This window comes from Suricata suricatta, chromosome 4, assembly GCF_006229205.1.
Source record: "Suricata suricatta isolate VVHF042 chromosome 4, meerkat_22Aug2017_6uvM2_HiC, whole genome shotgun sequence".
Taxonomy (NCBI): Eukaryota; Metazoa; Chordata; class Mammalia; order Carnivora; family Herpestidae; genus Suricata; species Suricata suricatta.
In genome coordinates this window covers 108,065,185-108,080,518 of record NC_043703.1, presented here as the reverse complement: position 1 = coordinate 108,080,518, position 15,334 = coordinate 108,065,185, and the positions used below count along the sequence as shown (strand labels likewise).

General features: G+C 40.8%; 1 long non-coding RNA gene across 1 annotated transcript in view; it reads left to right on the top strand.

Moving 5' to 3' along the window:
• Positions 1-7,260, top strand: part of LOC115289011 — a 46,879-nt gene extending 39,619 nt beyond the window's left edge. The window contains exon 3 of the long non-coding RNA XR_003907336.1: positions 7,163-7,260. This is a non-coding gene — a long non-coding RNA (uncharacterized LOC115289011). The remainder of the gene's footprint in view (positions 1-7,162) is intronic.
• Positions 7,261-15,334: the final 8,074 nt, after the last annotated feature.

The window sequence follows — 15,334 nt, the reverse complement described above, 5'->3', positions numbered from 1 at the left end:
GCATTTAATACATGGAATTAGAAACTTAAAAATTTTTAGGTAGAGATGAAGAATTAAGTTACAGGCCAGACCTTCAATAACAATTCCCAGAACAACTTTGCAGAATTGGCTACTAGTAGAGATGTCATTTCTGCCACCAACAGGAGACCATCATTGGAACTATTGGCTTCAGGAGCACATGCCCAGGATCATCTACCATCACCTGCTACCATCACCACCACTGCTAGCTTCAGAGCTCTAAGCCAAATCTGAGATGTGCATGCTCTATAGCAGGTCCATCGCTACCAGTGAAGCTAGCGTCTTGCCACTAAAATGCTGACAGAGAAAAAGCCAGTGCTTTGGTGCTTGACTGTGCTTTCTTTTTTTTTTCTTCTTTTCTTTTATAGTTTATTGTCAAGTTGGTTTCCATGTAACACCCAGTACTCATCTTGACAAGTGCCTGCCTCCATGTCCATCACTCCCATTCCCTCTCCCCCATTAGCCCTCAGGTTGTTCTCAGTATTCGGGAGTCTCTCATGATTTACCTCCCTCCCTCTCCCCAACTATTTTTCCCCTTTCCCCTCCCCCATGGTCCTCTGTTAAGTTTCTCCTGTTAAACTTATGAGTGAAAACATACGTTATCTGTCTTTCTCTGCCTGACTTATTTCACTTTGCATACTACCCTCGAGTTCCATCCATGTTGCTACAAATGGCCAGATTTCATTCTTTCTCATTGCCATGTAGTATTTATCCTCTTGATCCATTCGTCAGTTGATGGACATTTACGCTCTTTCCATGATTTGACTATTGTTGAAAGTGCTGCTATGAACATTGTGCCCTTATGCATCAGCACTCCTGTATCCCTTAGGTAAATCTCTAGCAGTGCTATTGCTGGGTCATAGGGGAGTTCTGTTGTTAATTTTTTGAGGAACTTCCACACTGTTTTCCAGAGCGGCTGCACCAGTTTACATTCCCACCAGCAGTGTAGGAGGGTGCCCGTTTCTCCACGTCCTCACCAGCATCTATAGTCTCCTGATTTGTTTGTTTTAGCCACCCTGACTGGCATGAGGTGGTATCTCAGTGTGGTTTTGATTTGTATTTCCCTGATGCTGAGTGATGCTGAGTATAATTTCATGTGTCTGTTGGCCAGCTGGATGTCCTCTTTGGAGAAGTGTCTGCTCATGTCTTCTGCCCATTTCTTCAGTGGATTATTTGTTTTTCAGGTGTGGAGTTTGGTGAGTTCCATGTAGATTTTGGGTACTAGTTCTTTATCCGATAGGTCACTTGCAACTATCTTTTCCCATTCCGTTGGTTGCCTATTAGTTTTCTTGATTGTTTCCTTTGCATTGCAGAAGCTTTTTATCTTGATGAGGTCCCAGTAGTTCATTTTTGCTCTTGATTCCCTTGCCTTTGGGGATGTGTCAGTAGAAAATTGCTGCGGTTGAGATCAAGGAGTCTTTTTCCTGCTTTCTCCTCTAGGGTTTTGATGGTTTCCTGTCTCACATTGAGACCATTCATCCACTGTGAGTTTATTTTTGTGGATGGTATAAGAGAGTGGTCTAGTTTCATTCTTTTACATGTTGCTGTGCCAGCACCATCTGCTAAAGAGGTTGTCTTTTTTCCATTCAATACTCTTTCCTGCTTTGTCAAAGATTAATTGGCCATACATTTGTGGGCCCAGTTCTGGGTTCTCTATTCTATTCCACTGGCCTGTGTGTGTTTTTTTGTGCCAATACCATACTGTCTTGATGATGACAGCTTTATAGCTAAAGTCTGGGATTGTGATGCCTCCCGTTTTGGTTTTCTTCTTCAATATTACTTTGGCTATTTGGAGTCTTTTGTGGTTCCATACAAATTTTGGGATAGTTTGTTCTAGCTTTGCGAAGAATGCTGGTGCAGTTTTGATTGGGATTGCACTGAATGTGTAGATTGCTTTGGGTAATAATGACATTTTAACAAAGTTTTTTCTTCCAATTCATGAGCATGGAATGTTTTTCCATTTCTTTGTGTCTTCTTCAATTTCCTTCATAAGTTTTCTATAGTTTTCATCATACAGATCATTTAGATATTTGTTTAGGTTTATTCCTAGGTATTTTATGACTTTGTGCAATTGTGAATGGGATCAGTTTGTTGATTTTTCTTTCTGTTGCTTCATTATTGATGTATAAAAATGCAACCAATTTCTGTACGTTGATTTTTTTACCCAGCAACTTTGCTGAATTCATGGATCTGTTCTAGTAGGCTTCTGGTGGACTGACTGTGCTTTCTAGAAGAAAGGATCAAAAGAAGGATCAGAATGGCTGCCACCTCACTCACTACTACCTCCCAAATTGTGCATAAGTGCATCTGATTAGCAAAAGCTAAATAGGATCCCAGTTGAAAAGTTATTTTTAGCTTTCTAGTCTCTGCAGTATAAAATGGTACACTAGCGGTGCCTGGGTGGCTCAGTCGGTTGAGCCTCCGACTTTGGCTCAGGTCAGATCTCACGTTCGTGGGTTCAAGCCCCGTGTCGGGCTCTGTGCTGACAGCTAGCTCAGAGCCTGGAGCCTGCTTCTGGTTCTGTGTCTCCTTCTCTCTCTGCCCCTTCCCCTCTCATGCTCTGTCTCTGTCTGTATCAAAAATAAATAAAACATTAAAAAATTAAAAATAAATAAATAAAATGGTACACTAAAAGGTGGGTGGGATGAATATTTAGAGAACCAATTGACCTTATCCACCATGCAGGTACTATAGGTTTGCATGCTTCATGTTAATTCCCAGCCCCCTTCCCTTTTGCTTTTCTCTACAATAGAAGCTGGAAAGATAAATGGTCTATCATTTCCTAGTCTCTCTTGGCACTAGAGGTGCCCTTGTGAAACAGTTCTGGCCGGTAAGACATAAGCAGAAGTTTGCTAAGCAGATTCAGGAAAGCACTGTTTACCGCCTAAAGAGAAATAAAACAGCTGGTGAAGCTTTTTTTCCTTCCCTTTTCTTCTTTCCTAAAATGGGAATCTGATGCCTGGAGGTACAGCCTTCTGTTGACCATAACAGAGAAAACTAACAAATTAAGAATGATATAGCAGTGATAGAAAAAGCTTGAGTCCTTGATTACATTGAGCAGCTACAAAGACCAAGGATTATCTACCTTAAATTCTTGTGGTATGGGGAAAATAAACCCCTATTTCTTTAAGCTACAGTTAGATTTTTGAGCACTTGAAGCAAAACATTTCTGTATGATAAACACTTTCTTGTCATATAATGGTTATGAAAATGACTTGATATGCTTTATATATGTATCTTTCTTCACTGTATGTATGCTGCCTACCTGGAGTTAAAGCCCAGACGGAAAGAGTGTGATAGAAATGCCAGAAAGCTTTGAGGGAATGTCCACCAAGGGATTTTTAGAATAAAACACATAGAGTAGCCTCAAGTTCAGGGAGTTTGGCCAGGATTCTAAGAAGCTCTCTGCCTGGGTGGTAAAAGACCCATATGCTGGGGCAAGTATGCAGGCCTGAGCCCAAGAGGCGCTTGAGCCTAAGAGTCTCGTACTCCAGGGTGGTTCCAGAAGACTTGAAATGTTCCTGAGCTCCCAATGGAGGTGAAAAAGTGATCAGAGCCAGAGGAGACAAAGAAGGTTGGGTCAGAATTCAAAAGGACCCTCAAGACCAGGGCCTGTGAGGGCCAGGTATATTCTCATGTTAATAAAGCCTGGCGTCAAAACAAGAGGCCTTTGCTCCTATCAAGTTGTCTGATGAACTCTCAGGGTAAATTAAACCTCTCTCTCTCTCTCACACACACTCACACACACACACACACACACACACACACACACACACAAGAAGTTGGGTAGCCTCAGATCTCAGAGGTGATTGAATATTTACTACATTTTAGGCCAGACTGGGTCAAAATGAAGAGGTAGGATTAAACATTCTCTACCATCAAGAAAAACAAAAGTCCAAAAACTGCAATGAAATCAGTTATAGCACCTTGATATATAAATTTTAAACTACTGTGATATTCTTTACAATACATTTTTAGATTATGTAAAGAAATGCCACTCTGTAGCTTTTCTTTTTCAGAAATTATTTGAGGGATGCCTGGATCTCAGTTGGTTAAGTGTTTGACTCTTGATTTGGGCTCAGGTCATGATCTCACAGTTCATGAGTTTGTATCAGGGTCTCTGCTGACAGCACAAAGCCTGCTTGGAATTCTCTGTCTCCCTCTCTCTCTATGCCCCTCCTCTGCATATGCTCACTTGCTTGCTCTCTCTCTCTCAAAAATAAATAAAGTTAAAATAGAAATTATTTGACTCTTTGCCCTTTTTCATTCCATCTGTTAAACTCTGAATTACTTTGTCAAATTTCCCAAAGCCCTTGGGAAGTTTGATTACCATATATAAGTCTATATTGTAACCAGGGGGAAAATAAGACAAAACATTTAATGTTATAGTTGAATCCAAAGGGAAAAAATACATAAAGTTAATCCAGTTATTCTTTTTATCCATAAGGAGAAAACATTTGTTTCTCAGTTACTGGATTAAAACCAGTGGGGCCCTGGGACTCTGAGGTGGGTTTGGTTTCTGGAAACCTGTGCTGACATAAAGTATAGGGCAGGGCTGATCTGAAGCTTTGGGGACATGAAACAAATACAGAAGCAAGAATATTCAGGGAACAAGTCAGACCTGGGAAACCATAAAGCAGATCAGCCTCACATCCCACAGGAACTGAGTAGAAAGGCAAAATCCATTGCAACTGAAGTTAGAAATGAAACCAGTTCATGAGGGCAATTAGAAGGAAGTTTGGTAAGATTACCTCCCATGGGGAGGCTGAGTGCCAGGCTCCTACGGAGCTTTCCCTGTGTTTCGGGAAGCAGTTGTAGGAACCAAGTTTGTTGAGATAGTCAAGAAGAAGGACTTCTCAAACAAGGCTTTCAATAGGAGTTACAGTCATATCGAAAGTGTTCCCTTATGCTCACATCTCTGATATGCTGTCCACTGTTTCCATGCATTGCCTTCTGCCTGGTTCATTAGCCTAAGTATCTACCTGGTACTTTGATTTGGTCCTATCCTTGGCCTCCTTGATTTTAATTTTCTTTTGTCCTTGGCCTCCTTTTGATCACCTCCTTTACTCTGCAGCTCAAAGCCCACTTCTCTTTTCACCCTGAGCCCAACCTGTGTTCTTAGCATCCTGTATCTCTTCTACCTTTTATTCCCTAACCCCCCTTCACCATTAAGCAGCAAATTTATGTGGGATTATACTGATTAAAAACTGAGGACAGTTTGGGGCACCTGGGTGGCTCAGTCTGTCGAGTGTCTGACTTCAGCTCAGGTCATGATCTCACAGTTTGTGGGTTTGAGCCCCTTTGGGCTCTCTGCAATCAGGGTAGAGCCTGATTCAGATCCTCTCTTCGCCTCTCTCTCTGCCCTCCCCCACTTATACTCGCTCTCTCCCTCTCTCTCCCTTTCTCTCTCTCTCTGAAAAATAAATTTTTAAAAAGCTGAGTACCTCTGGCTATATACAGCCAAAGAATTGAAAAACAGATGTACAGACAAAAACTTGTACACAAATATTCATATCAGTACTACTCATAATAACCAAAAAGTGGAAAAATCTAAATGTCCGTCAAATGAGAAATGAATAAACAAAATGTGGAATATATAGTCAAATCTCATTGTTCAAGGTAATTATGTTCTATAAAGTCACCATGAACACTGAATGAGTGAATATTGAACTCTTGCTCTTAGAAGAAATATAGGGTTAGGTTTCTGCAAGTCTCTGGTCATAGCATTTGCATCTACTCTTCAATGCATAACCCTGTCTTAAGTATGTTTCCATTTAGAGACATTTGAATATATATTGTTCATTTATTAACATCAAGGTTGGCCAACAGCATCACAACTCATTCCTGAATGAAGCTTATCTAACACACTTATATCCTCCATAATGTACATTACAGCCTTCTTGCACTTAGAAACACTAACTAGACAGCCCTACATTTGGAGGCCATTTTAAGGAATTAAAATCACCAAGAAAAAGCACAAAAATGCAAAAAGCATGGAGCTACGTGGGCTGTGAAAAAAGACACTTATGTATAAGAGCTGAAACAAGAAAGCAGGGTGTCACTTTGTTCCACAGCAACTGGGAACATACAGTCAGGTGACTCAGAATTTCCAGTGCTCTGCACACATGCATGTCTATGGATGACCACAAGAGCACCATGCATATGGGGATCACAAATTTTAGCAAGCAGACAAATGTGCATATATGGACTCCAGAAATAAGGAGAATTAACTGAATATATAATCAAATGTTATTCCCATTAAAAAGTATTGAAGTACCATTACATGTAGCAAGAAAACATTTTGTTACATGATAGAAGCTAGACCCAAGAGGCCACATGTTGTATTATTCCATTTATATGAAATATCCAGAATAAATAAATCCATAAAGACAGAAATCAGATTAGCGGTGAGCCTTGGCCTGGAAGATTGAGAAATGTAAATCTTAGTGAGTGCTTAGGGAGTGCGAGGTTTCCTTTTGGAGTGATGAAATTGTTCTGGAACTAGGTAAATGGTGATGGTTGCACAACACTGAAAATGTACTAAATGTCACTGAGTTGTATAGGTTCAAATAGTAGATTTTATGTTATGTTTATTTTACCACAATTTTAAAAATTGGAAAACCAGATGCTCAAGGAAATAAAATAAGCCTTCTTATTTAGAAGTCTGTGTGTTTGGTAGACTTCTTTAAACAAGAGAAAATACTATGGTTTGCCTGTTTTCTATGCCAGCATCCTCAAATATATGTTCATCATTCACATGCTCTAATTTATATAGAAATTATAAGCTCATTAAAATAATGCTTTTCAGAAAGACAAAACAAAACTGAGGGCATAGCCTTCTAATGGACTCAGTTTTTTCTTTGTGGGTCCAAGATAAGCTGTACTAGTATTGAGCTTTTTATGGGTATAATGATAAAGTCTAGAATCTGCAGGATTGGCTGGACAAACATAGTTCCCAACATATTACTTCCTTAGATGGGCCAATTCAAGGTCAAGACTACCAGGAAGAAATGGACAGTGATTACTCCATGCCTTTCTTGGTTGGACGCAATCTATGTAATAGATGTAGTGATTGAATAAGTTAATGATGCAGTTGACTCCTTTCTATTGGAATTTGAGTAGTAAAACCAAGCCTTTTGCCTAGAAAAACGGATATCCCACCTCCCCACAAATATAGACTGAGGGAATACCCATCATCAAAGCCACAACTGCTCCATTCAAGCATGAAAATCCTGAACTTGAAGCTTTTACATCACACCCAGAGAATGGTGAAGATTGCCAAGGTATAACTGATCAAGTGTGGGTTTAAGGCATTGCATTATAGATGGTGAGTAGGAAAACAAGGATTTCCTGTCTCTGCTAGTGCTTGGAGATTATGTCAGTTGGGGAAACAGGTGCCAAACTGGGATTAAATATGTGAGGATTTTATCAGGAGGGACCATCTGTGAAATAAAATGAGGAGGAAGCCTGACAAGGTTGGAAGAGCCATCAGTTCATAAAGCAAGTCTGAACCCAGTAGGAGAGTGGGAATAAAAGATGGACGAAAGTGTCCTAGGCTGCCATAGTCTTAGAAAGGTTCAGCAAGGCTGTTTGGGGAGTCCCTAAGCCATTTTCATCATTTCATTTTCATCAGAAAATCATCATTTTCATCAGAAAATTCCTGTGTCTTCTGGAAGTGGGCTGGCCTTAGTATTCCTGCTGTACTCTGTCATTGACTAGGAACAGCCTGTGCGAATCCTTGGAACAACTGTGACAACGGATTTCAGAGCACAGGAGCTCTTCATCAATTACATTCCTGGTAGCTGATGGACTAGTCAGCACAATCTCCTGGCCGCCGCAGAAGGGGAGAGATGGCCATGCCAGCAGAACAAAGAGGATCCTAACTGCCCTTCTGGTCACTCTGAGAACTACTTTAGTCTGTCTAAAAATCTCAAAGCTGGCCCTGAATGGGGACAGAATTAAGAGTCCCACTGTGCAGAAGTCTTCACCTCTTTTAGTCCCTTCTCTGCACAAAACTTTATGCATATATTAACCAATTAATCATGCCTATTAATTACTTCCTCAAGAGCAATAACATTTTAACCGTTACTTCCCCTCTCTCCTGTTCTCTAGTCCTCTTTTTTCTACTTCTTACACAACTCTCCCTCTCATTTCACACTTTTACCTTAGATGTGCCCACATTACCCAAGGTAATAAGAGGTTACTGACTCTTGTTATTTACAATGTTAACTTGGTCCAAAGGTAAGTGTGGTTAATAACATCAGGTGCCATTTATGACCAGATCCCAGACTTTGACGTAGGTTGATAAAAGGCAGAAAGGAACATGGTCTCCAGCAGTTGGCTCTTATCACTTATGTTCTCCATCTAACTTTCTCTTTTATTCCCTGGTTTTACACCATCTCCCCTCCATCCTCCCCTCAACACAAACTTAGCCTTGGGCACTCACATTCCTCAAATTTTCCTGCTGCATTATTATTTTGCTGCCTCTGTAGCTTCTTCCATGGAACTAGACCTGGTGTTCAAGGGAGCAGTAGAGGAAAAACCCAGAAAATGCCTTTCCCGGTGTACTTGGTCCTAGCATTCACAGCTCCCTATGCTAGATCCCAAGATCCCACCTTCCCTACTTCCTAACTATACAAGTCCATGGTGAAGTCTCCATGTTGGGCAGGCACTGGGTTGGGAGAAAGAAGGAAAGGGGACATGTGGCAAGAACCAAGGCAATATGGGTGCACTGGGTATTTAGCGACACCAGATCTGCAGTAGATCTGAGGGAGAAGACTGGTACCATAAAAGTTTGGTATTGTAAAAGAGCTTTCTAGTGGTCAAGATTCATAAAATTGTATCAAGTTAGGGCCTTTAAAAAACTAGGTTCTTATGGGTGGTAGCAATGTGCGCCTGCCATATGGAAATGCTTACTTAACCACAATTATGGATGTGTTCTTAGCAACTGAGTATCAGGAAAATGGGAGCCTTAGAGAATCAGACTTTAGTGCCCATTTGTTATTTTTATCAATGATACCTAACAATGTATTATCACATCATTAATTAGTTAATTTCATGCAATCGTCACAGTAATCCTAAGGGGTAGGTACCATTAACATTCCCTTCTTACAGTTGAGGAACAGGAAGCATAGAGAATATAGAAGCTTCCCTGAGTTCATACAGCTGTTAGGTAGAAGACCAGGATTCACACCAGGAGCTCCAAGTACTGTCAGCAAGCTGTGCACTGGACAACTCCTGGAATAACTATTCACAGAGACCATGATGGCTTCATTGGAGTTGTGCAGTGCAGGAGTTTCTTGCCAGATTTCATAGTTTTGTATCCTGGAGTTCCAAAGGGAAGGGGTAGAATTCAGAGAAGCCAGTATCACATGTTTCCCTCTAATATTTCCCTGGATGTGGCTGTTGAGACACTGTTACCCTACTTCATACCAGAAGAGAACCAATGTGTTGCCATCCTATGCACTCTGGAGAGGTTTATCTAACAACTGCCAAGTTTTAAGCTTTTTAGATCACTGGGATCTGCCTGAAAAGATGCTGGAAGCAGTTTCAAATGCCTGTGCTTCCCAGCCCCCCACCCGCCAACGGAAAGAAGAGTTATAGAGAGCAGTTAGTGTCTTTAAAATTACACTAGCACTAACTCATGGGATATATAACAAAATCAGATGTAGATCTAACTCCTGCCTATTAGCATCTCCCACAAAATAAAGATATAAGCCTAGAAATAAGACAGGAATGTATACAAAGGGGACGGAAGGAATGGAGGAAAGAGCCTAAACCTCACAGTTTGCCTGGAAATGTTGTGGGGGTTGTAGGTGTGTGATAAACAAATATACCATCCCATCCCCACTCCATCTGTGGGTTGCCAGCAGGGGAGGGAAGCACAGATACCTTGATCTTGAGTTAGGCTGATGAATGTGTATTTTCATTACATATAAAAAGTATATATCACTTTCCAAAAAAAAGGTTTTTATCAATTCCATAAAAGTGCAGATCTGGATTTTCTTCTGAGGTAGACAGTTGTTCTCTTGGGGTACAGGTAAGGAACTACAAATGATTCTTCAGTTGTACTAAAGCCAAATCCAGTGAAAAAAACAGAACAGTGTGAGCTAAAACTTTTTTGCTGATTCTTGTACAAAAGGATGGGTTCCTATTGGTGGAGAAATTATTTTTGTGTTAAATCTTTTTAGATATTTGTAGTTTTCCTGGGGACATTGAAAGTGGGATTTTGAGGTTGGTGAATGGTGAGAGAGGATACAGGAGACAGTGAGAGACCACTCCAGAGTCCAGGGGAGAGATGGTCAGAGACAGCCAGCAACTCCCTACAAAGATATGGGTGGGCTTACGGGTTCTAGGAAGAGATGGCCATCTGACATCTCACTTTGTGTCCCCGTCTGCCCCATTATGGCAACCTATCTGTTGCCTCTCCACCAAAACACTTTAAGAAGCTTTTGTTAATCATCTCAATTTAGTTGCAGACTCAGGTGAGCACTAGCTGCCTTGAGAAATCCCAGGCTTTAGAACAAAGAGAACCAGAGAGAGGGTCCAGCATCCCAGAGAAATAGTAATCATGTAGAGAAAAGCAGGGATTAGAACAGAGTTCATAGAGAGTGAACACCCTACTGGGAAGCCTAAGAAACCTGCAAGAAGGGAGGATTTCTAGCTATGCAGCATGGGGCTTAAGTCCCTTTGCTTGAATATTAAAGGAAGGAAGCCTGGAGACCTTGAAGGCATCTGGATTTTACTTCCGAGCTGGAGTCCAAAGCGGGCAGCAAAATATTAGCTGAAGCTCTTCTTCCTGGGTTATGAAGGGAACTTGTCTTTATACATGTCCCCATTATCTCCTCATTCTCCACCCTACCCTACAAAAGACATCCAAGGAGGAAAAATAGGTTTAATGCAGCTCTAGAAAAAATACAAAAGAGAAGAGAAGAAAATAGGGGGAAACACCAGGAAGTTTTGAACTGCTTTTGGACGTACATAATCTATCTAACCCTTGAAAAGAGGGGGGGGGTGCAGGGGGAGCTGCAAGCAATCAGCTGTTATTGTTAAAATGTTAACAAAACATTTCATTGTTCCATCTACCGAGCCAGAAGTCACCAGATTATTTGTTCGGGGCTTTCCAGTCACTTTGTTTGCAGTGTGAAGTGCTTGCTTATCCCCAAGACCTCTGCCATCTTTGTCCTGCCCTAGACAGCAAGCAATTGCCAGCCTTTCCCATAGTGAATAAGTGGGTGTGCAAATGTCACTGCCCAAATTCTGAGATACAACAATGTCAGTGAGAGACCACCCCCCAAAAACCAGAAAGGTAAGTTTGCTCTATTGAGGGGTAATTGACATGCAAATAGGCTTCATATAATTTAAGTCTACAATTTTTAAGTTTCAACAGATGTATGCACCCCTAAAATCACCTCCACAATCAAGATAGGGGCCCATCATTTTAATAAATGTGTATGGATGTTTCCTGGAGATGGTTTCTTTTTGAGTCAAGTATCTCAACAAATGAAATAAACTTACTTAAATTTTTAACAAAAAGCATCTGTATTGTGACTGTCTTAAACCAGTTTTTTGTGGTCTGCTGGGCTCTATTAGTGGGAAATTTGACAAGATTCCAGGGTTGATTTCCTTGGTTCTCCAGCAGAATATGTCTGTGGAACATGGAGAGTGAGGACATGTTTGTGTGGGGTAGGAGTCACAGTAAAGTTCCAATACCGGCTCTCACAATGTTAAGCAGATGAAAGCAGTGGAGTAGAAGAAACAGGAGGAAGTGGAAAATGCCCAGTGCTGAGCAACTTGGCTGTGGCCGAACTTCAAAAGGCCTAGGCAGCCAGGTGGTCACACTCTGGGAGAATCAGGCATTAGTACACAGGGCTAAACTATTTCCATCCTGAAGGCGGGAACACAAAATTCATTCCTGCGGAATCATGCAAGAAATGCATTCACTGAAACAGCAGGGAAGTTTGAAAAGGAATAAAGCACTTCTTTCAAACTGGAGTTTTACACATACATAGGAAACCAATTCCATGTTTTCAGTCACACGTCTTTGCTTTTAGACTTCCCCACTTCTGAAATACAGCAACTGGCCCTAGCAAAGAGAAATGAAAACACAGCAGGCATGGAAATCAGCCTTCTAAATCCTAACTCCTTCCTGCTCTACAGCTCAAAAACTCTATTTGAATTTGCAGTTATTTGAGCTTTTGCATTTTAGAGGAGTATCTCTAGACAGGGTAAAAAGGAGTTTCGTTTTCAAGGAATGAAAGTATTTGAAGTGTTCTGTTACTCATTTGAATAGCATTAACATTCAGAGGGGATATATGTAAAGGTCCTTAGTACCTAAAATTATGTCTTCATTTTGGGACGCAGAAGCTTCAGTGAAAATATCCTATCTGAATTTCTTAGAGTGACGATCGCTATGGCAACACTACCACATGTTATGCAGAGGTCTGCCCCAAACCAGTTGACTTTAAATTACAATTTTTAAAGATTTGGCTTGACACATGGGAAATAACACCACCAAACCATAAAATTTCCCATCAGACCATTAGGGACTTGGTAAAGGCTACGAAGGGGTCTGCCTCCCTGTATATAAAGGGCTATACCTTTCCTATCACAACAAACTTATATAGACAACTGTGTATATTTCCTCTGTATCTTCTCCTAAGCCCCTCTCCCATATCTTCATAATCTATGTCTGCCAACATCAATGTACTAAATTGTTCTCATCCAGTCACATTACCTCGTGGTTGCAAAATCTAATAATTTGTAGCTTTTGTCCTTCTTGAACTTTCAGCAGCATTTATATAGCTTATCACTGTTATGAGTTGAATTGCATTCCCCACCCCAAATTCATATATTGAAATTTTAACCCCCAATATCTTACTATGTAATCTTATCTGGAAGTGGGGTCATTGCAGATGTAATGAGTTCAAAATGAGATCGTACTGGGGGAGGGTGGGTCCCTAATTCAATATGACTGGTGTTATAGGAAGTGGAAATTTGGAAACAGACACACAAAGAGGGAAGTCTGTATGAATAGACACAGGGAGCATGCCCTGTGGAAGGAAGAGAATGGGGTGATAAGCCAAGGAATGCCAAAGATGGCCAGGAAAGTACTTGAAGCTCTTAGAGAGTTCTGGAATGATTCTTCCTCACAGCCCCAGAAGGAACCAACACTGCCAACACCTTCATCTCAGCCTTCTAACCTCCAGAAGTGTGAGGCAATACATTTCTGTTGGCTAAGCTAACAGCTTACCCTTTGTTATAGCAGTCCTAGGAAGCCAATGAAACCACCATTCCTTGAAATCTTCTTATCCCAGGGTTTCTGACAGAGCACTTTCCTTGAAGTCCCTCCAGCTCTCTGATCATTTATTTCTTGCAATCCATTTCTCTTCCTCTATCTACTCCCTAAATGTCTGAGTTTCCTAGAATTTCATCTTTGTCCTCTCCATGGAGAGGCTGTATAGTGTAGTAGTGGTAGTAGTTGTGGTGGTGGTAGTAGTAGTAGAAGTAAGAATGCAAGTTTTGGAGTCAGCTCCTTGCTAGGTGACCTTGGCATGTGTTTGATCATCCACCCCACCTGCAAACCAGTAGTTACTAATTGAGCGAGTTGTTTCATATATATAAAATGCTAAAGATGTAAGTACTCTATAAATATTTGCTATAATTATTATCTTTTCTCCTTACTTCCACATCTTCTCTTTTCCAATCTCAGTTTCTATTCTTGTAGTGGATGCTTCTTATTCCTCTTGGCCACAGTGCACAATTCACCTTCTTCCCACCTTAAGAAATCCTGCCTCCTACTATATAGGCCACATGGAGAGTCACGCTCCTAGCCTCTCTTGCACCTAGGACATAGGCATTTCAACCATACCCACACCTGACTGAATTGGGGGCCAGTGAAGGAAGGAGCTCTCATGGAGGCCTTCCAACAGTGGTGAAAACAGCCTCTCCAGGATCCAGAGGTGGCTGTGGCAGAGGTTGATGGTAATGTCTAATGCCATATGTTGGCAGTGTTGGTGGTACTAGCTTCAGAGGCAGGGCCCAGCCCGCAATGTGATTTGGAAATGGTTTCTTATCCTAAGTCTCTAAGCCTGGTATCTCATTCTTCTGGAGATTCTGTGAGCTACCTATTATCTCTAATAAATTATTTCCCTGCTTAAACTAACGAGGCTTGGTTTCTATAGTTTGTAACCAAGAATCTTAAAAGATACAACTTTGGTTGCAATGACCACATATATTGATCATTCCCAAAGCTAAATCTTCAGCCTCTACTTCTCACTTGGACTTATCTGGACTTCCCCATCTGTATATCCTAAAATTGACCTTGAGACTAACATGTGCATACCAAATGTAATAGTTTAATGATCTCAAATTTCTGGAAACCTTATTTTCTCACTTAATGGGATTACCCATTAATGGCCCTCAGTACAGACAGCTTGGGTTAGGTGTGGGGTAGGTGTTGATATAGAGACAAATGTCCTAGCAACTTTCCAAACTAAGGGGAAAATATTTCTATTGAAAACATGAAAAGAAAACAAACAACAAAAGGATGAGGTCAACATCAGTTAACAAATTAAAACATTCCATGGGCACTTGGCTCAGTTGGTAAAGCTCTTTATCTTGAGGTTGTGAGTCTGCACCCCATGCTGGGTATACAGTTTACTTAAAAAAAAGAGTATACCCGAAAATAATATTACACTGTGTGTTAAGTAACTGGAATTTAAATTAAAACTGAAAAAAAGAAAGAAAATAAGAAAAGAGAACATGAAAAATTAAAAAAAAACGATATTCCCGTTCTAGTTGTTTCATAAGAGTTACAAATATTTTTTTCAGAATATATGGTAAAAAGCCCATCATTATAACCTTCAATTAATCTGTTATCCCCCTTCAACTGTTTTAGTCACCCACAACCAACTTAGAAATCTGAATCACTCTGGATTTTTTTTTAAGTTTATTTTTGAGAAAGAGAAAGAACACACGCAAGAATGGGGAAGGGCAGAGAGAGAGAGAGAGAGAGGGACAGAGAGAGAGAATCCCAAGCAGGTTCCTTGCTGTCAGTGTATAGCTCCACATGTAGGGCTCAATCTCAGAAGCCCTGAGATCATGACCTTAGTCAAGATTGAGTCAGATGCTTAACTGACTGAGCCACCCAGGTGCCCCTGAGTCATTCTGGACTTTAACCAACTCATATCTAGCATCTTCAAAGTCTTAAAACCACCCACATTCACCCCTCAGTCCTTTCTCCATTTCTTTTGTTTTTTCTGTTGGTTTAATCATCTCTCATTTGTAATATGCAGCTGCCATCTTATGGGAGATT